This window comes from Maniola hyperantus, chromosome 16 (assembly GCF_902806685.2).
Source record: "Maniola hyperantus chromosome 16, iAphHyp1.2, whole genome shotgun sequence".
Taxonomy (NCBI): domain Eukaryota; kingdom Metazoa; phylum Arthropoda; class Insecta; order Lepidoptera; family Nymphalidae; genus Maniola; species Maniola hyperantus.
In genome coordinates, this window is record NC_048551.1 from 11,342,064 (window position 1) to 11,365,179 (window position 23,116).

General features: G+C 37.3%; 1 protein-coding gene across 2 annotated transcripts in view; it reads right to left on the reverse strand.

Annotated features, from left to right (window-relative positions):
- LOC117989414 (connectin-like) overlaps nt 1-6,347 on the reverse strand; it is a 48,488-nt gene extending 42,141 nt beyond the window's left edge. Inside the window, exon 1 of one of the 2 annotated variants that reach the window (XM_034976769.2) lies at nt 6,211-6,347. The gene's annotated coding sequence lies outside the window, so the exon portion shown is untranslated. Of the gene's footprint in view, nt 1-193; nt 286-6,210 lie in introns of those variants that run through there. The other variant, XM_069503871.1, reaches the window with a different exon arrangement.
- Between the last annotated feature and the right edge of the window lie 16,769 nt (nt 6,348-23,116).

The following is a 23,116-nucleotide window of genomic DNA, read 5'->3' on the forward strand; positions in this document are numbered from 1 at the left end:
TAATCTCAAAACTGTGTGAAGTCTGCCAATCAGTAATTGGCCAGCGTGGCGGACTAATTTCTTAGTTCTAAGGGCGAGGCCACAACACTGCGGTGCAACATCGCATCGCGAAAACAATGCCGCATTGCAATGCGATGCGTTGAGGCAACGCAAAAATTTCATCGCTTACGGCATCGTACGAGAAAACTCTGACCATCAATTTCTAGTGAGCCTTGGACCGCACCACACGTATCCTACGTCTACTTGCGTTAAGACGCATCAAGAAGAACACACACAGCACAGAATAGCACACAGAGAGGTGTGGACACCGACTGAACGGGAATACGTCGTTGCATCGCAAGTTTGTACGGCGCGGCGCCGCATCGGAAATTTGCACGGTGCATTGTGTGACGTCGTAGAGTTTCACGATCCGACGTCGCATCGCAGTGTTGGAGACCCGCGGGGTGATTACGTAAAACGTTGCAGTATCGACAGCAACGCGACAGCAGTAGCAATGCGACAGTTCATTTGCTGTCTCTCTCTTCTTCTTCTTATTTTGCTTTGTGGCTATTGCTATCTCTCTCTAGCCGGACGTTTGACAGCAATGATCGCGAGATTTACGCCTGTCGCAAGCCTGTCGCGAGATACGTAATCACCCCGCCGTACTGGGTAGTGAGCTAGCGATCGGTTGATGACGACGATGATGATGATAATCCATTTTTCAAAGCAGAGACTGTGGCAAAACTGACAGCAAAATCTATCGTCTAATAGACGCCTATGTCACCAAATTGCTTATACGAGATCCAATGACAATGTAAAATGTGATATCATTTATTTAATGAGGCAGAACCTAAACGTTTAGAACGAGCGACGTCTATAGGTACCTACCTCCTATACCTATCGTAATACTGAAAAGCTTTTTTATTCGTGCATGACTTTGATCTTTTCTGATGAATATAGCCCGACCCCTAATTGTTTGACTTTGAATACCTTGACATCGCGTCTTTAAGGCTAAGGTGGAGCCAGGATCCATGGATAGTTGTTTTAGGTATATTACCTCATGTGTATAAAATTATAAAATTATTAATAGTATTCGTAAACTAGCTCATGCCCGCGACTTCGTACGAGTGGATTTAGGTTTTAAAAATCGCGTGGGAACTCTTTGATTTTCCGGGATAAAAAGTAGCCTATGTCATGTCACTCTCCGGGTCTTAAACTATAGGTACCCATGCAAAAAATCACGTCGACCCGTTGCTCCGTTGCGACGTGGTTGAAGGACAAACCAACAAACAAACACACTTTCGCATTTATAATATGGGTAGTGATGCTTTTATTGAAAGCTAAGCTGTGGGCGTAAAATTTATGTTGACAAAATATTATTCTAGTCTTTATGAAATGTTACAAATATAAACACAATTATTTATAAAGAGGTTAACCTATGATATTTCATTTTTAGGGTTCCGTATCTCAAAAGGAAAAACGGAACCCTGTCTGTCTGTCTGTCGGTCTGTCAAGAAACCCACAGGGTACTTCCCGTTGACCAAGAATCATGAAATTTGGCATGTAGGTAGGTATTATAGCTGACATTCGGGAAAAAATCTGAAAAACGTGAATTTGTGGTTACATCACACAACAAAAATTAAATTGTGGTCATGAACTAATAAGTAATAGTAATTGGTATTTTAAATTTTCGAAGTAAGATAACTATATCAAGTGGGATATCATATGAAAGGTCTTTACCTGTGCATTCTAAAACAGATTTTTATTTATTTTTATGCATCATAGTTTTGAATTATCGTGCAAAATTACGAAAAAATACGACTGTATTACGGAATCCTCGTTGCGCGAGCTTGACTCGCACTTGGCCGGTTTTCGATATGAAATAGGATGTTAAAGGAAGTTATCAGGGAACCCTTACAATATGAATATCACAAAGAAACGCAATTTAAGACGACTGTGGGAAGTGGAGACCTGGAAAATTGTAGATCATTTGATTTCTCGTAAAGCAACCTTATTACTGGAGACAAAAACATCACCTACTCTTATTTCCATTTTAAGATAAAAACATTTTTAGGGTTCCGTACCTCAAAAGGAAAAAGGAACCCTTATAGGATCACTTTGTTGTGTGTCTGTCCGTCTGTCCATCTGTGCGTCTGTCTGTCGCATATTAGAATTAAAATAAGCAAGTTAACATTACAATATATATTATCAATTTTTTTTTTATTTATCAAAACTATCATGCACAAAAATAAATAAAAATCTGCTTAAAGATCTGTGAAACCAGTCACAGAATCTGCCTACAAGTCATATGATACCCCACTTGGTATATTAATCTTACTTTGAAAGTTGAAAATAGTAATTATTCTTTCATGAACACAATTTAATTGTTTTTTGTGATGATACATTCACGGTTTTCGTGTGCTCTACCTACCTGCCCATGATTCTAGGTCGACGTGAAGTACCCTATAGTACATAGGTATCTTGACAGACAGACAGACAAATGTCAAATTTCGTGTCAAAAGTACGATTTTAGTCCTTATTTTAAAGGAGAACCGTGCTTTTGACATGACAGTTAACCCATAGAGAAAATGGCGCGTGAGGAGTCAGTTTTTAAGCAATATACCTATTATTTATCTCTATATAAAAAAACATAAAAATGAATCGCTGAATGTGTTGCTGATCGCAAATCTCGAGAACAGCTGAACCGATTTCGCTAATTCTTTTTCTATAATATTCCTTGAAGTACGAGGATGGTTTTTACGGAGAGAAAATTTTAAAGTATTAAAAAATAGTAATTATAGACTGTCAGGCGGTACAAAGTTCGTCGGGTCAGCTAGTACATAATAATTATGTACCTAACATTTTATGAAACATCTGAAGCATGTATTCTCCATTGAGCAGTAGATACAAGTTTACAGTATTACACGTTCGCCAACGTTGTGGTCACCCAGCTTTACTTTGTTTGTATTGGTTATATTTGCACAGGTAAATGTTTGCTCATGAATATTTTATTCGCCTTCAAAGGCTGCGGTATCAAATGTTTTGATACGTTTTCCGCAAAGCCGCGGAATTGTATTATATTCAGACTATTTATTTGTTTTGTACAAAATAAACATTTCTGTTGTTTACTTTACAGGTGAATATAATTTTTACTTTGATATCCTATTTCTAAATAGTATTATGAGATACTAGATGATGCCCGCGACTTCATCCCGTTGAATTTAGGTTTTTGAATATCCAGTGGGAACTCTTTAATTTTCTGGGATAAAAAATAGCCTATGTCCTTCCCCGGGATGCAAGCTATCTTTGTACCAAATTTCGTCAAAATCGGTTGAACGGTTGAGCCGTGAAAAGCTAGCAGACAGACAGACAGCCGTACAGACAGACACACTTTCGCATTTAGGTATAATATTAAAGTATGGAATATGGATTATGACAATGTCTAGATGTAACCCGATTTCTGCTTTTCTATTCCAATTTTTGGGTTCCATACCCCCACCGGTAAAAAGGGATCCTTATAGGATCACTTCGTTGTCTGTCTGTTTGTCGTTTCTCTATAGAAACCCTATAGGGTACTTTTCGTTGACCTAGAATCATTAATTTTGGTAGATAGGTAGGCCTTATAGCACATGTAAAAGGAAAAGTCGGATAACCGTGAATTTGTGGTTACATCACAAAAAAAATAAAAATGACGTTGTTCATAACCAAATAATTAGTATTTGCAATTTTCAAAATAAGATAACTACTACCAAGTATCATATTATTATAGGGCTTTACTTGTGCCATAGATTAATTATTGGGCTCGCTCAGCTCTACACCTGTGCATTCTAAAACAGATTTTTATTTATTTTTATGCATAACAGTTTTGATTTATCGTGCAAAATGTCAAAAAAATACCCTCGGTGCGCGAGTCTGACTCGCACTTGGCCTGTTTTTTGAAATGAAATAGTTTATTTGTATTGAATGCCTTGGTTGGTTGGTTTGTCTTTCAATCACGGAGCAACGGTGCAACGGATTGACGTGATTTTTTGCGCATGGGTATGGCCTGAACTGGCGAGTGACATAGGCTACTATTGATCTCGAAAAATCAAAGAGTTACCACGGGATTTTTAAAAACCTAATTCCACGCGGACGAAATTGCAAAGATGTTTCCAACGTAAACGTTGCTTACGTTTTAATCTCGCCTGCAAAATGATCAAAGATTACAATATAATAGGCATTTTCATTATAATTCCTCCCTAAGGAAGAATCATTTAGAATTTATATTAAAAGAAGGTTCCTGCGAACTAATTTTCATAACGATGGTAAAACGTTAGGTATAGGTAGGTATAATATCTTATAGGCTTTTTGTCGATGCCAAGGTACCTACTCCTTGACTGCTAACTCACCTAGTGGTAACTAACAGTGCAATCTAAACAGGGCCGGCTTAAGCATATTTGGCGCCGGGGTGCGAAACTTAGCCTGCACCCCCTCTCTTGTCAAAAAAAGGCAGTGGTATGCGTAAGGGACAGGCGCAGTCGCAGCCCAAGTTTTTATGAGCTCCCGTCCCTCGAGAACTGTGGGCCCTAGGTCCGTGAGCCTGTGACATTTTTCCCGGCTTATCACTCTATTGTTACGCCACTGGCTGTGCTCCTCGTGTGCGGCTCCTCTCGCGTGGTCTCAGTATATTAGGTACCTATCAAAATTTATGGCGATCGCATTGCGCCCCCTAGGACTCTGCGCCCGGGTGCACCGCACCCCTTTAACCCCCGGGTAAAGACGGCCCCGACTCTAAAATGGAAGCTGGCTAACTTGGGTGGGATAGGTATGGCAGTTGCATTAAACCTAAAAGATTCCGATGAATTGAGAACCTCCTCCTTTTTGGCGTCGGTTAAAAAGTGGTTTCTACCCGTCCTTGCCAATAGGGTGGTTATGATAGTATTAGGTATTAGTGCAGTGCAATTTAAATAAACTTTCAAGTTTCACCCCAAAAAGGAAGATTTCTGTGATGCACAAGTCAAAATAATCGCCTCAAATAATTATATACTCTCTAGGTAGGTACATTGCGCGGCAGAAAATACCTTTAGAATGACATTTCGGCTTGTCTCTGTCAGCGTTGTCTCTGTCAGTTGTCACTCATACCTATATGACGTTATGTCGGTATCAACGACAGAGACGATGCTCTACAAATCCTCGCTCCTTCTAAAGATCAATGTACCTACCTACCTACATTATTTTCTGCCGCGTACTACACTAACCTATTTCTAATCACAACAAACAGAAAGACTTGAATGGATTATTAATTAATTTAATTGTTTAATTTAACAATTAAGTATGCTATCAATTAATTAATAATCCATAATATCATAACTAATATAGACGTGATTGTGTATTTATATGTCTGTTTGTTCTGTTACCTTTTTACGCTGCAAGCCCATCTGCTAAGCCGATTTTGATGAAAAGTTAGTACATATAGCTTGCATCCCGGAGACGGATATAGGCTACTTTTTATCCCGGAAAATCAAGCAGTCCCCACGGAGTTTTAAAAACCTTAATCTGTGCGGGTGAAATCGCGAGCATTTTTATATATTTCATGTGGGGTATCATATGAAAGGGCTTGCCCTGTGCATTCTAAAACAGATTTTTATTTATTAAGTGTCGAAATAATACGACTATAGTATGGAACCCTCGTTGCGCGAGCCTGACTCACACTTGGCCGGTTTTTTTTAAACATCATGTAGGTACCTACTAGGGTCTAGGTATCTAACTAATAAATTGTTGTTTTTGGAATGAAGAGAAAGCATGATTATTAAAACTGCCTATATGACAAATAACTACTTAGGTTCATATGTAAAATCTTTGATTGTAAAATAACCGATTAGACACCTATATAAAAAGGATGGCGGGAAGTTGCTGGATGAAAAAAGGTTAAGGACCGAGTGTGGCGCTCATTAGGGAAGGTATATGACCAATAATGGAGATTCACAGGTACGTAATAATGATGACAAAAACGTGTTCCGCTTTTTTCTTGTGAGTGCACTAAACACAATAATAATAAATGAGACTATGGTTATTTCTAGGATCTAAGTACTTATTATTAGGTAGATAGGTAAATTTTAAAAGAGAAAATACCTAACAGTGTTAAAAGCCAAACTTCTGATAACACGTAAGTAAAGAAGAAAAACAAAAAGCTCGGAAAATCGCTGAAACTCCATAAACAACCTTAAGCGGGTTCGAAAATAATGAACTTACGTAAATATCCGGAAACTTTGCAACTCCTCTGGACACGCACAGTACGATCACAATTAGCGAGACAAGTTCGAAAAAGTTCCGGAAAAAAAACGTTTTTCGCACGAAAGTTCCGTAAATTTTCGGGGGGAAACGTCGTCCCGGACCGCGATCGAGTTTAGTACTGACTTGAGCATTGGGGTAACTGGAATTGGGAGGGAGTGGACACAATGGGGTGGCTCTGGCTTCACAAAATTTGATAGATAGTTTAAACTAGTTTTTTGGGTCTCGCCAATGAAATGGACATAATATTATAGATACACGCACGCTGGAAGACGTGTCCCTTGCCTATAATGTGACAGTCATTTTTTGTGTCGATTCGACACTTTGTGTCAAAATATGGTGTACCTACGTGTTGACCTTACATAAAGGACTATATTATTATCATTGACTTATATATTACTTCGTAAGGACAGGGCCATTGAACAAGCAAAATGCAACCTCAGTGACGTCTCGATTTTAAACGGGTCGTTCATTAGTATCTAAGATGGTTCCAAAACCGTGAAAAGTTTTGTTCACTTGGGCATATCTTGTCATTTATATCGACGATTATTATACATGTACCAGGTGAAAAAAGAACTTGGAATCAAGCTATTGTAAGGTAAATGACCGTGTAAACATAATAGGTAGAATATGTTGATACTATGTTGATAGATATCATTAACATTTATTTCCAAATACACTCAAATGACGCTCACTGCTGCTATCAGCACCAAAAATATTATGGCGAAAATCAAGTTGCTTCAAAAACAGGTTGACAATCGCAGATCCAGCGTGTATAACTAAATAAGTAAGGTCAGTGGGACTCGCCGATACGCTTTTATCAGTTGACGCCTGACGGGTCCTTTTTCGGAACCACGTATTTACTCGAGTACAGGTAACATTTGGTTAGATGAGTCAGAGGTTTATAACTGCGCTGGACAATTTTTTGTTCTACCTTTTCTGATCTTTTTTTATAGACACTTTTTTATAGGTTGTGATGGATATAACAACGGTAATATTATGATATAACTATGTGGGGTAACATCAAAGCATTAATTTGGTCCTAGTATCCACTACATGAATACCTAGGCATGTGTAATTTCAAATATACTACCTACCTAGAATTCGTCGGCTGGGATTTCGGTTTTTGAAAATCCCGTGGGAACTCTTTGATTTTCCGGGATAAAGAGTAGCCTATATCCTTCCCAGGGATGCAAGCTATCTCTGTACCAAATTTCAACAAAATCGGTTGAACGGATGGGCCGTGAAAAGCTAGCAGACAGACAGACAGGCACACTTTCGCATTTATAATATTAGTATGGTATGGATATATAGGTATGTCATCTTTGAAAAGAGCAACCCCCGAGTTTCTTGCTGGTTCTTCTAGGTAGGACGCTCTACAAAGAAAAGGAATGCCTCCTGTTTCTACAACTCCACCGCGCGCCACCATAAGCAATTTCACGCTCACCACCTGGGTGTCTGGTGCACTTCGACCGTCCGTTGTGCCAAATCCTTCTTTCCACGCACATGCTAGATTACATGGGGTTATTCAAGGGGGCGGACCAACAAATTCCTAAATGGCCGGCAACGCATCGGCAGTTCCTCTGGTGCTGCAAATGTTCATGGGCGGCGGTAATCACTTAACATCAGGTGACCTACCTGCTCGTTTGCTCGCTATCTCTATTTAAAAAAATGCAAGGTAACTTATTATAATTTATCTTCGTTCTATGGATATACTCGTAGAAAAAAATTTTTTTTTCAAAGAATATAAGCCATGTTAAATGACTAATACCTATTCCCCTTTCCTCTCCAACTAAGCGTCAAGCTTGTGCTAGGAGTAGGTAAGACAATAGTGCAACGGGCAGGGTTTGAACCGTCAACCTTTCGGTTTTCAGTCCACTCCTTTACCCGTTGAGCTATTGAGGCTACTAAATTGTACGCACGGGTTCCACGCGACGCAATTTATTGCCGGTTGGTTAAATATTGGTTACATACATTCTGGAAGTTCTCCTAAGTTATAATAATATCCTTACATTTTCAAACGTTACCAAAGTGACATATTGTTATTTGTTTTGTCGAACAAATATCTTTGAGGATTCTCAAGACTTTGATATTATTTTACCGTAGCGTACGTTACGAGGCTCTGTGAGGTAATATTGTTCTGAATTAATTTGCTAAGATCTTTCCTTAGGCTAAGGATACCTACAGTGCGACAAGGCTATCTTGGCGCGTGGCGAAAATTCGAACTAACGTTGCCGTCAAGTGTCCCCTTTGTTCTTGTTTGAATATTCTAAGCCTTTGTTCTCCAACAGCGCCCCCCTGTCAATGTCATTCAAGTGCCAAGAGAGCCATGTCGCACTGTATTTAATATTTCTTATTTAAATACCCGCAACTTTGATCACGTGGATGTAGGTTTAAATCCCATCGGAACTCTTTGATTTTTTGAGATACAAAATCCATACTTTATGCTCGTATAATACGAGCATAAAGTATGAATGCGAGAATGTGTATGTCTGTCTGTCTGCTATCTTTTCACGGCTCAACAGTTAAACTGATTTTAATAAAATTTGGTACATAGTTAGTTTACATCCCGGAGAAGGACATTAGGCTACTTTTTATCCCGGAAAATCAAAGAATTTCCACGGGATTTTTAAAATCCGAAGAAGGACGAAGTCGCGCGAAGCCTATGTCAGTAAATTTTTACAAAATGTGTATTTTTATGGCCGCTATAACAACAAATTCTAAAAATTACAAAATGGCCGCCATAAAAATTAAAAAAAATTTCAAAAGTGTTATTTCTTGTACGATGGTACGGAACCCTTCGTGTGCGAGGCCGACTCGCACTTGATTAATTTTGTATTACCTTTTGACCTCATTGAAAAATAATCTTCAACGATTTTGCATTAAACTCGTTTTTACATTGATTCTGATTTAATTCTTTGGCAATAGCATTTGCTAGAATTTTCTACCTGGTCTCTTTGTTGTGTAATTTTTTTTTGATTTTATGATTTTTTTTGTAATTTGTTTTTACCAATGGATAGCTAACGATACGTAGATGTTAAAATAATCCGCAGGATATGTGCCATAGTAATTTTTACAGAAAATTTGCAAGTTATTCAAAGAATTAAATTTAAAAATCGAAAACTTGTAGAGTTTTTGGGCTGTAATTTTAAAATGCTTGAAGATTTTTCTTGTTTTATAACTGTTTATTATTAACAAGGATATGTACTAGCAAGAAATAAAAAAAATCTGATGAAATACATTGTTCCTTTTTTTATTAATTTTTAAAGTGGCAAACATCCCTTTACCAAGAAAAAAATAAAAAAATGAATAACTCGAAAACGATACACCTTCGCATAAGCACTTTAGGGGTCGTTTGATAGCTAATGTCCTGTACTATAACCCCTTAACGGGATCGTGTTCTCTTTTCCTGTAACCCTGTATAAGCACATATACCCATATCGATAAGCTTCGCTCTATATCAATAAGGTTTTATTTATTTTTCATTAATCTCAGATGCACCCGTCCTTTATGGGTATGATAAGTGTTGTGATAAGAGGCCCTCCAGCCATAATGGTTATTGTTTCGAAAAATAACTTCCCTAATATATTTTGACCATTGATTGCCCACCCCTGCTTTGTGTGAGTCACCTGCCCTCTCTAATGTTATTAAACAATGTGTAAAATATTGGTTGCAGTCTAAGTGCAAATATCCATCAATTTTAGTTTTGACTAGTTGATTTTTTTTAGAACAAGTCAATCAATACATAATAATTATCTTTCTTCTGTTTGTAAGAGATGACGTTTTCCAAAATAAAATGAGCAAGAAGACGTAGGGTATAATACTTATACGACATCACATCAAGAACACAAATGCTTAGCAATATCTAGAAATTTGCTTATTAGGTTGTGGTATAAGAAGATCTCTGACTATTCTACGCTTTACTGTTCGAATCAATAGAGAGTAGGTAAACTAATTTAATCACAAACATTTTAATATGAAATAAATTATGGTTAAAGTTTAATCTCCACTTAAATTTTTGAATTTAAATTGTAGTAGTGCTTTTTATGACAGATAATTTGCAACTTTATCATGACTGATGAAAAGAAATGTTGAGGTTTACATTAGTACGCTTTTACCTACAAGATACCTTCCTGTTCACTTTTGCACTGGAGAAAAAAAAAAGGTTAGTAAAGTTTTACGTGGAGGAAACACGAATGCGGGAAAGGCGTTGCACACTTTAGCGGTTCGTATCACGAATTTATTAATCTTAGTTAAGTATGGTTAACTCAGAAGTTTTATGAATATGTTTATTTCGATTTTAGACTACGACATACAAATTCGAGTGATTTTTGTCGATAGCATCGGCCATCGGGTTTGGTTGATGTCGATAATCATTATTTGGATAATGATATTATGAGTAAATACATGCGAGTATAATCTGCTTTCTTTTGATGTTGCTTGGTTTATTTATTTATTATTTTTTATCTATGAGTTACATGGAAAAGCTTTAATATCATATTGTATCTATTTAATAAGGCCGATAGACGTTGGGGTCCCAAGGTGCTGGAATGGCGACCTCGCACCGGAAGACGCAGCGTTGGAAGACCCCCCACTAGGTAGACGGACGACATCAGACGAGTCGCAGGGAGCCGCTGGATTCAGGCGGCGCAAGACCGTGGCGTGTGGAAGTCCCTACAAGAGACCTATGTCCAGCAGTGGAGTCTATTGGTTGATGATGATAATGATAATGATGAATAAGACCGCCTTTACACACTTCTGTACAGTCGCTTTGTCACTATTGTATGTTGTTTCTATTTGAGAGTGTGAAATACAAGGGATTAAATCTGTGAAAACCCTTTACAACGACATCGTATATTTTCTAACAGAAAGCTAATAGAGATCGTTCGCCTACTAAAATTATTCACTGGACTGTCTGGTGACATCCGAGTCCATTCGAATTGATAACAATTGGTACCCACGCGATCTACTTCCTTATTAAACTAGCTGCTACTGCATTCTCCTGACTCTATTTTGAACTCAAATTCAACATAGGTACTTTAGGTTTAAAGACTTTATTTTCTCAAAAAAGAACAAAAGTTTACTTACATGAGAACAATTTTAAACATAAATATAGAAGAAAACATTATTTAAGATACGGTGAATTTATACAATAATAAAACTTATATATATTTTAAAACTATAGTGTTTGACAATATTTTTTTTATTTTTCTTTAAATTTAGGAAAAGATTTTTCGTTAAAAATGTCTTTCGGCAAGTTATTATATAGTAGCACTCCCTCAAACTGTATAGTTTTCACCCCACAATTAGTCCTAGCTTTAGTTAAATGTAGTTTATGTTTGTTTCGTGTACCATGTCTATGAGATTTTGTCTTTAAAGTGATTTGTGTATGTACGGACTCTAAGAGTATTTTTCTAACTAGTATGCATGTTTTGTATTTGTATAATTGACTAATAGATAGTTGATCAGTTTTCTTATATAATTCTTTGGTCGGGAAGCGATAGTCTAGTTGGAATAAAACTTTTAACAATTTGTTTTGTGATATTTGTATACTTTACAAATTACATGCTCTTTTAAATGTAATATATTGTTTGAAATCTTTTGAAATAATAAAATATTATGTAGATACTTAAGTAGATTTCAAATAAAAATCAGTAATTAAGTGTGTTTTTGACTCTCGATGTTCTAGTGCCTCAGATAGTGTCATCATCATCATCATTGTTTGTTCTTTTTAGGGTTCCGTACCTCAAAAGGAAAAACGGAACGCTTATAGGATCACTTTGTTGTCTGTCTGTCTGTCAAGAAACCTACAGGGTACTTTCCGTTGACCTAGAATCATGAAATTTGGCAGGTAGGTAGATCTTATAGCTGACATTTGGGGAAAAATCTGAAAACCGTGAATTTAGGGTTAGATCACACAAAAAAATTAAATTGTGGTCATGAACTAATAATTAGTATTTTCAACTTTCGAAGCGAGTGACTAAGTATATCAAGTGGGGTATCACATGAAAGGTCTTCACCTGTACATTGTAAAACAGATTTTTATTTATTTTTATGCATCATAGTTTTTGAATTACTTATCGTGCAAAATGTCGAAAAACTACGACTGTAGTACGGAACCCTCATTGCGCGAGCCTGACCCGCAATTGGCCGGTTTTTTTTTACTTTGTATTCTTTCATAAGCTAGTGGTTCTAAGTTCTTACGCACGACTTGTAGCCTCCTATGATTTGAATTATATAATAACTTAGCACCTAGAATTTGAATAATGTAATTTTTTTGTATGATTCTGTTGGTGGATCAATAAAAATAAAAATTAACAAATCATTACAGTTCTTCGCCAGCCCACTACTGATCATATACGAAACCGCGAGATTCAGTTACTATGATCATCATCATGATAATAAACCCATCGCTGGCTCACTACAGAGCACGGGGTTCCTCTAAGAGTGAGAAGGCCTTTGGCCATTTGTCTACCACGCTGGTCATGTGCGGATTGGTAGACTTCGCAAACCTTTGAGAACATTATGGAGAACTCGCAGGGATGCAGGTTTCCTCAAGATGTTTTCCTTCACCGTTAAAGCGAGTGATATTTAATTTCTTAAAACGCACATAACTCCGAAAAGTTAGAGGTGTGTGCCCGGGATCGAACCCCCGACCTCCGACTAGAAGGCGGACGTCCTTACCACTAGGCTATCACAGCTTTGACACAGTTACTATAGGTTACTATAGGTAGGCACAAACTAAAAAAATAGTAGATACGGTCTTGCCTCGACGTCTGTAGAGCCACAGAATTGATGTAACTGTAGTAGAGTGTAGATGCTGAGATAAAAACAGTAAAGGTATTTAACTTCTAACTTCAAGTGTGAAAGAAACGGATTTATGGGGGTAATAAAATAGCATGAAAGCTTAAAACCAAAAAACTTATAACGGACTCTTGAAAACTTAAGAGGGTCTGAACTATGAACACCCAGTCCACAGCACAAAGGCCATAATAAACACTTAAGTCGAAAATATGCACTTTGAAACTGCGACATAATCTCAAGTAGGAACACGGCAATAAAACAAGGATAAACACTTAGTGTTTCTTAAGAAAGTAATAAACCTAAACCCTGGTCAAAAAGAACGCGCAGCGTCAGTCACGCGTGGCAACGGCAACTTCAAAGCCGCGTGGCGCGGCGTGGCGCCTAAATATTTTAGTACCAATATACGAAACAAAAATGAGAACATTCTCTCTTCGTATCCGTGCAGGGTAGAAAATGCTTAATACAAAGCAATGATGACGTCTATAGGCTAGTTTTTTGCATGGGTATAGCCTGCAAAGTGACATAAACTATTTTTTTACGGAAAATCAAAGAGTTCCTACGGGATTTTTAAAAACCTAAATCCACGCGAATGAAGTCGCGGACATCAGCTAGTATTAGATAATGTTATCAACGTAAGTAAACTTAAATCATCAAATCTTGCAACGTGAGATGAATTTGGCAAAATCGGTTAAACGTAGGCTGTAAAAACTTAGCAGACAAACAGCCAAGCTATTGTGCCTATTTATAATATTAATATGGCTTTTAGATATCACTTTATTTCTCGCTGCTGCTTAATACGCATCGCTACACTCTTTGTTTCACCAGGTCTTTAGGGTTCCTTTGCGAAGTAATAAAAACTCTCCAAATCGCATAAGACAAAGCTCTGTATAGCGAAACTTAGAGCCATTGTTGAGACTGGGAGCTCTCAGGTAAAATCTTTTTATTACCCCCATTGTATGAGATAGTAAAATTATAACTCAGCGCTTTTCAAGAATTATTATTATAAGAAAAATTTATGACTCCATTTAATAAGATTGTTTTTTTTTTTGCGGAGTTTTGAAGGTATTAATTATACAATTAACCGACATTGCTCAAAGGGTTGCGAAGCTGAAGTGGCAATGGGCAGGGCACATAGTTCGTACAACCGATAGACGTTGGGGTCTCAAGGTGCTGGAATGGCGACCTCGCACCGGAAGACGCAGCGTTGGAAGACCCCCCACTAGGTGGACGGACGACGTCAGACGAGTCGCAGGGAGCCGCCAGATCCAGACGGCGCAAGACCGTGGTGTGTGGAAGTCCCTAGAAGAGACCTATGTACAGCAGTGGACGTCTATTGGTTGATAATGATGATGATGATGATGACCCTTGAGCATGCTATTAGGGTATCTATCCCGTGCTTTGAGTAATTAGTTAGGTAAACTTTGAATTGAATAGAAATAATAAACTACTAGCTGACCCGGCTTCGCTCGGGTGGAATTTAGAAAATCGAGGTGGGGGTTGAATTTCCAAAAATCCTGGAACATGTTTTCTTCATTTGTGACCGAAAGCCCAAATATCAATTTTCATGCAAATAACTTGAAAAATGACTGACTTTCATACAAACCTTCATCCTCTATTTAACCCACTTAGGGGTGGAATTTCGAAAAATCCTTTCTTAGTGGATACCTACTCTTTACAAAGAACACTCCTTCAAAATTTCATGTCTCTAGGACCAGTAGTTTAGGCTGTGCGTTGATATATAAGTCAGTCAGTCAGTCAGGACTTTGAATTTTATATATATAGATGTAGTAGGATAAGATTTCTTTTTTTGTTTTAAACTTTTACTAGGTACATAACAGGCGGTCAAAGTTACGTTACGGTTACTGTTAAACTTTGGCCATAAAAAACCGGCCAAGTGCGAGTCTGACTCGCGCACCAAGGGTCCTGTACTCGGGTATTTTTTACAACATTTTGCACGATAAATCAAAAATTCTAGGTCAACGGAAAGTAGGTACCTTGGATTTCTTGACAGACACGACAGACGGACAGACAGACAACGAAGTGAGCTTATGAGGGTTTTTTTTTTCCTTTTGAGGTACAGAACCCTGAAAATCAGTTGATAATAATGAAGATTTGTTTGATATGATACCTAATAAACACTACATTATAAATTAATGTTTCTGACACAATTTATTTATGTTTTTCTTGCACCCAGCACAACGAAAGTAAATTATCCAAAATATGCTCAACAAAAAATGGTTGAGTGTGGCTGACATACAATACAATAACATACATAACCAGTGAACTGATTTAATAACTCTCTTTACAATACCCCCATGAATATAGGAAACAGCATGTATTCCGGTTTAATGCGAGATCACAGACTAAATGGAAAAGAAGGACCAATAGCAAAACAGAGATTGACCGCTTTTTCATATTAAAATACGTAATATTACTAGTATTATGTAATAATTCATGTGGAAAAGGAAAATAAGGGAATGAAAGAGATGGAAGATGTATATAAGTGAGATATGAGAGGAGAAAGGAATAAGGAAGATGCGTAGGCAATAATATGTAAGACGCATGATAATGGAAGTTCATCTGTCTATTACCTAAATAATTGTAAAAGATTTGTCAACTAATATTTTTTTATCTGTCTATCTACCTTTTCACAGTTCATCCGCTTTTGTCAAAATTTGGTGGGATACAAAGATAGTTTGTATCCCTGAGATGAATAGGCTCCTACCTTGGAAAATCACATTATATTTAAAAATCTAAATCAACGCGGACGAAGTTGCGGGTATCATCTTGTATTCTATAGCATATAAAATTTTACAATTCTCTTTGACTCTCTGTAAATCTAAATCGACCCTATATGGAAGAATTAATCTATAGTTTTTTTCTAGTCTGTGTACGAAATATGAATCCTCATTGTTGAAGAGGCTATAAAAAAATCAAAATACGTGTTATATTAGAAATCCCTGCACCCTTCGTTATGAAATTATGGTAATGCCACCATATTGTATCCTCTATAATTACACAATCTTTATTCTAAAAGAAATAAGGTTCAAAATCGTATGATAATATAATTGCAAAGGGAGAACAAGGGTCATGGTGTTCGTTTCCCTTTGATATAAAGAGATTATGAGAAATAAGTTGTTTATTTCGAAGTTGATATTGCAATATTTGGTTCCGTAAATATTATAATATGCACTGCAATTTTTTTTGACTTTCGTCTCTAGTTCTTAAGGTTGTCCAATGATACCCAGAAGACGCAGGTTCGAATTCTGCCGGTTCCGCAATTTTTGATATCTATTTAAAATTATTTAGATTTTTTTAAGTTTTCTTAGTGAAGTAGAGATGCTATTAAAAATGTACCTAGATTGCCGCAAGAAACCTGATAGAGGTAGGAATGCCAATAATATACCTGCAGAATCTTAAAATATGCGATTCATTAACGATGTTGCTTCCCTTTTAATGATTACCATGGCTTATATTATAATCACCGAACTTAGATTATCTATCTATCTGCTAGCTTTTCCCGGCCCAACAGTTCAACCGATTTTGATGAAATTTGGCACAGAGGTTACATCCCGGAGAAGGACATAGGCTATTTTTTATCCTGGAAAATCAAAGAGTTTCCACAGGATATTTAAAAACCAAAATCCACGCGCACGAAGTCGCGGGTATCTCACTGATTCATAAATGGTTAGGTATGTCGCAAACCGTTTTATTATTTTGACAAAGGATCTCTGAAAGTCTTCAATGCTTTCATTGTCGTACGCGTGTCCTTGAGTAAACTTTAATAAAACGATGAATTATGGGTAATAAAGTATTTTTGTGCGTTTCTAATGTGATTTTCTTTAGGTCTTTTTATAATATAGTAGCTTTTGCTCGCGTTATTGTCATACATACATGTATATATTTTTCGGAATAAATATTTCGTAAACTAATCTTAGTGATGGCTAGCTTATGCTCGTGACTTTGTCCGCGTGGACTAGTACAAAAATTTCAAACCCCTATTTCACCCCCTTAGGGGTTGAATTTTCAAACAAAAAAAAATATCCTCTTTAGTAATGAATTCTAGTCCCATAAACTACAGCTATATAAAAAATCACGTCATTTTATTACTACAGTGCAAGACCCTATTTCAATGAGTTAATATTCAAATGAAAACCAAAGTATTTTCTATAGATAGAGCCTAAGGCTACTTGTCTTTGCTCAATTTTATATCCAACTAGCTGCCCTGGCGAACTTCGTTCCGCCTAACAGTCGATTCAAATTCTTTTAATTTTTTCTCTCCGTAAGAACCTTATAAAAAAAGAATTAGCGAAATCTATTCAGCGGTTCTCGAGATTTGCGATGAGCAACACATTTAGTGATTAATTTTTATATTATAGACTAGCTTATGCTCGCGACTTCGTCCGCGTGGACTACACAAATTTCGAGCCCCTATTTCACCCCCTTAGGAGTTGAAATTTCCAAAATCCTTTCTTAGCGGATGCCTACGTCATAATAGCTATCTACATGCCAAATTCCAGCCCGATCCGTCCAGTAGTTTGAGCTGTGCGTTGATAGATCAGTCAGTCAGTCAGTCAGTCAACTTTTCCTTTTATATATTTAGATTAGTTACCATTGAAGTTTTTACAGCAAAGTCGTGGTCAAGAGCAAAAGACGAAGTCGGTGATTTTGCCTATTCATGTAATGAATTCGTTAGTCTTTTCACAGCGCGGGTTTCAGTTAGAGCGAGCAGCTTTTATTGCTTCTAGAGAAAGTTTTTCAAGCAGTTATTTAGGTCATCGCCGTTGTTTCAACTGATAGACGTTCATTATTGGCATTGATTCTGAGCACAACCTAATTTTAGAGTGTTAGCATGCTCTTCTTACTAATGGAAAAGGACAGACACAGTTTGACAGTTTTAAATTTAATTTTTAGATGGTAAAACCCGTGATTTTAGCACGCAGTCGCGAACCTACTGTTTAAATTTGTATTGTGCACTAAAATTTAGAGTCTTTAAATGTGAAAGTCATGTTCCGTTCCTTTTTTAGCATTAGTAAAAAGAAAAGAATGCAGATACTCTAAATTTAGTTAAGAGAGAGACTAGAGAATCGGGGCCAAGCTGGACATTTAAAAACCTAAATCCACGCGGACGAAGTCACGGGCATCATCTAGTTAAATATAGTTATCTAAAGGTGATGACTAACAAGTCAGGCCTAGTCCTAGACCTAGACCTAGGTTTACTTAATTGTTATTAATTGTTCTTTATCTGTATTAGTAATATTTTTTTCTGTTCCTTATATAATAATTTATGTCAGCACTCAGCAACTTAAAGGCAATGATTTGATTTAAATGCTTCGCAAAACCAGCTCGGAATACAATTCCAAATGTAATCTTTCCAACATCTGCGTCATTTAATCCATTTCAATTGTCAAGATCGATCATGTATCAGATTACATCCCTGATACCATTGTACGATATCAACAGCACTTGGTGTGGTCGTGTCCTTATTGTACGGCTTTTGTAGTTTTGTACCACTCTTGTATAGCTTCTATGTACCTACTGATAAGTTCTATAGAGGTTATTTAATGTCAATATTGTATTATTGTGTGTTCGAATTGGTTGCCCGTGATCAGGTTTGAATTAAAAGGTATATTTTGAAGGTAAGTTCTTCTACAAGTAGATTAGTATGTAAGAACTAAGGAACTTTATAGTTTGTCAAAACGAAATCCGATATCGTTTCTCCATTAACGAAGTCATCATGATCATGATCAACCCATCGTCAGCTTACTGCAGAGCACGTGTCTCCTCTCAGAGTGAGAAGGGTTTGGCCATAGTCTACCTCGCTGGCCATGTGCGGATTGGTAGACTTCAATTTTGGCCACAATGCCTCGCTGCGGATGAAGCTTTAGATTCAATTTATTTTAATTCTAATTTTATATTTGTTATTTTAGCTTTAATTTAGATCCAAATTGTTTATTTATATCCAAATCATAATAAACTTGTACTAGGTACTTTTGTCTAAACTAAACTTGTCTATGATATTTTATTTCATTATTGCGTCGATATACTGCGGGTCGCAAAGCCCTTTGAAATGAATAAAACTTATGATTATTCCATACTAGTAACTCATTTTAATCGATACCAAAAACTTACTCACGTGCAAAACGGGGATGCATTATTACATGCCCTTATTTCGCGGGGCTTAAGTGAAAAGGGGTTAGCGATCGAATGCAGTTACCCTGACTATACTATTATGATTCTTCTTTGCTTATTTAGCAATAGCAAAAAGGTAAGTATAGACATAACAGGCAGCTAAAGTTTTGTTACGGTCAATGTTAACCTTTGACCGGCAATGGCAAAATGCCAAGCCAGGATTTGTTAACTTTGGACCAATTTATCTTGATTATTTAAAATGTTTATCAACTGAATACTGACTTGTGCAATCCATTTTGATTTTATTGGTGGTTTAATGGCAACTAGGCCTTAGAAATTTGTTTCGTAACTCGTAACATTTAAAGCATCAATTACTCAGGACTTCAGGAGACCTCCATAGATGCAGCAATTCTATAATGCTCTGCACAAAATGTACAGTATATTTCAACTCAATCTTTCCTTCTCCACGTTATTATTAAAACAATTTGTAGTTGCGTGGGAATGATATGCATGATAAACTACTAAGTATATAAATGGCTAGAACTTATGCAAAAGTAGTCGGGCGTAGACCGAAAATTCACGTGAGTTGTTCATAATAGTTCACAATTAATTATCTATAAAAAAAATGTAATAAAGCCACATTTTTTTATCCATACTAAAATAATTACAAATGCGAGAGTGTATGTCTGGCAGCCTTGCACGGCCCATCGTTCAAACGATTTAGACGAAATTTGGTACAGACTACAGAGATAGCTTGCGTCATGGGGAAGAGCATAGGCTTCTTTTTATTCTGAAAAATCAAAGTGTTCCCAGACGAAGTCGCGGGCGGGATGTTTATGCTAACTAGAGTATAGCATAATTATCTTTTCTATCCACGCGCTGCATAAATCGCTAACGCCGATGACTTACAAAAAACCGTTGAACGCGAGTCATTCGCTTGGAAGAACAGATTCCTTTGTGAAGTCCGTCCCATACGACCGCCCTTCTTCAAACTTATAATAATGTTGTAATAATGGAATTCCCCCGGATTAATTGTGTTATTTTTGTTAGAGCGCTTTTTAGAGTCGCTGAGACGTTATTAATTTGTTGTTACAATATCTTTGGAACGGTTTTTACCCGTAGATAATCTTTCGTAGATTTGTTTTTGTTAAGTACCTACGGGTCAAAATGCTGGAGATATTTTAACGTTCCTAAACTAAACGTGAAACTATAGTAATATACGGATTTTGAACCTTTTATTTTTATCTTAGACCGGTATCCGGCATCTGCCTCATTGATAACTAGCAAAACTAGCTTGCTTATGCTCGCTACTTCGTCCGCGTGAAACTACACAAATTTCAAACCCCCATTTCATCCCTTTAGGGGTTGAATTTTCAAAAATCCTTTCGTAGCGGATGTTTACGTCATAATAGCTATATATAGTCTGCATGCCAGCCCGATAGTTTGAGCTGCGCGTTGATAGACCAGTCAGTCAGTCAGTCGCCTTTTCGTTTTATATATTTAGATATTTATGGCAGATACCTATACAGCTAATAGTGGCCTGACTTTCAAATTTTTTTTAACCTCTAAAACGCATTCTTTAGAAAATTAGGAACATTTCAACAAGGTGTTTCTATAATACTAGCTTATGCCCGCGACTTCGTCCGCGTGGACTACACAAATTTCAAACTCCTATTTTACACCCTTAGGGTTGATCTTTAACTATGAGATTTTAACATAATATGAGCTTAATAAAATATGTCATACTGCTAATTGCAAAAATAAACTTCTTTATATACACTTCAAAACTGACAGACTTTCATACAAATTTCAAACCCCTATTTTACCCCTTCAGGGGTTGCATTTTGAAGAATCCTTTCTTAGCGGACGCCTACGTTACAATAGCTATCTGCATACCGAATTTCAGCGCGATCCATCCAGTAGTTTGAGCTGTGCGTCGATAGATCAGTCAGTCAGTCAGTCAGTCAGTCAGTCATATAGATTAACGAACACATTGGCCCAGTAATAACTAAATGAAAACTCGAAACGCGCTGTAGGGACTCGACAAAAGCCGATTTGAAGTCACTGGAGGCACAAAGAAGATTACATCAAAAGGAAATAAGCAAAGGTAAAAATATTTTCGAAAAGAAAAGAAAACTTTAATGTCTCTTAATAAATAAAAACGTTGGAATATTGAAATTAAAAGGGCAGTTGTTTTGCGTTAAAACTTTAATCCTTTGACCTACTTGCTAGATGAGTTAGTGTTTATTAAACTAAATGGAGCCAGTTGTTTTCATATAAGCTCTTTCTGTGAATAAAAAACAACCCGGGTGCGATAGCCAGGGAGACGCAGGTTCAAATCCTGCCAGTTGCGCAATTTTTGATAATTGTGTACTTGTGTGAAGCTTCGAGATGTCTTCTCGTCCAAATTTCTTCAGTACTTGTAGACCAGCTCTTCGACCAGTGCGTGTTGCTAATAATGATATATGGTTTCGAGACATAGTTGCTAACTATGGGTGTCATAAGAATGCTCAGAGTCACTCAGCGGGCGATGGAGATAGCTATGCTTAGAGTTTCTCTACATGGCCAAATCAGAAATGAAGAGAACCAGATATAGCTCAACGGGTTCCGAAGCTGAAGTGACAATGGGCAGGGCACATAGTTTGAAACCGATAGACGTTGGGGTTCCAAGGTGCTAGAATGGTGATCTCGCACCGGAAAGCATTGCGTTGGAAGACCCTCCACTAGGTGGATAGAAGACATGAAATGAGTCGCAGGGAGTCGCTGGATTCGTGTGAAATTCGTGTGGATGGGAGGCGTGTGAAAGTCCCTACAAGAGACCTATATCCAGCAGTGGATGTTTATCGGTTGATAATTATGATGATTGCCGATTCTGTACATTGTTAAAGCTATGACCAAACGTGTGCGTGAGTGTGGAACATAAAAGAAGAAGCGTGAACATTTAGTCAGAGCTACAGGATAATAACTCAAAGTTATTTACTGATAGCCGCAATGATAAATGTTGGGTTATGAAGATATAAATAGAACGACATTTATGCTCGCTACACATATTTTACTTGTTACCTAATGCCCGCGACTTAATAGAGATATAACTAATCTCTGCCCATACGAATATTATAAATGGGAAATTGTATCTGTTACATTTTTACGACTTTTTTAATTGATTTTGGTACTGCTGTAGCTTGCATCTTGAGAATGGACATACGTGCAGAGAAGTGTCTATCTATTCGTCTGTAACCTCTTCACGACCCAGAGATAGCCTTAAATACCTGGGATGAAAATCAACTCGTTGCCATGCCATGCCACCCAACTCTCTCGGCCTAGTTGCATTTTGCTGCCTCGCCCATCTCCTCGATACGTATGATCAAGGCATAACAGCATACAAGACAAGGCATACATTTTATGCTCTACCACGTGAGTACCCGGCTTTACGTCAAATAACACTATCACAATAAAAAGCATGCTTGTTTCTCGAGGCTTGCATGAGGCTTTGCAACTAATACACGGTACAACATTTTATTGTAAATTGGTTCGCGACTGGACCAGAAGCTTTGCTGGACTTATGTTGTCGCGGCTTATTGTTGGTAGACTTGACCACGAAACATTTGAACACTACCCGTAATATAAGATTTTACGTCTCACCAAACGTTGCTAGAATTCGAGAAGCGAATCAAAATAACATCAAAGTAAAATGGACCTAAAGAGCCTTGAATTGAAGTCAAAAATTCAATGCCACTGATTTTAATTTCGCAACGTTCCCGCTTGGAGCGCTGGCTGTAGATGTGTAGACAAACTTGAGTTTTAAAACAAGACCTTTGAGATCCAGTTTACTATAACGCGGAAGTGTTTCGACTCTCGAATTCTAGCAACGTTTGGTGAGACGTAAAATCTTTTACTACGGGTACACATCTTCTAAGTTTAAAAGCGCGTA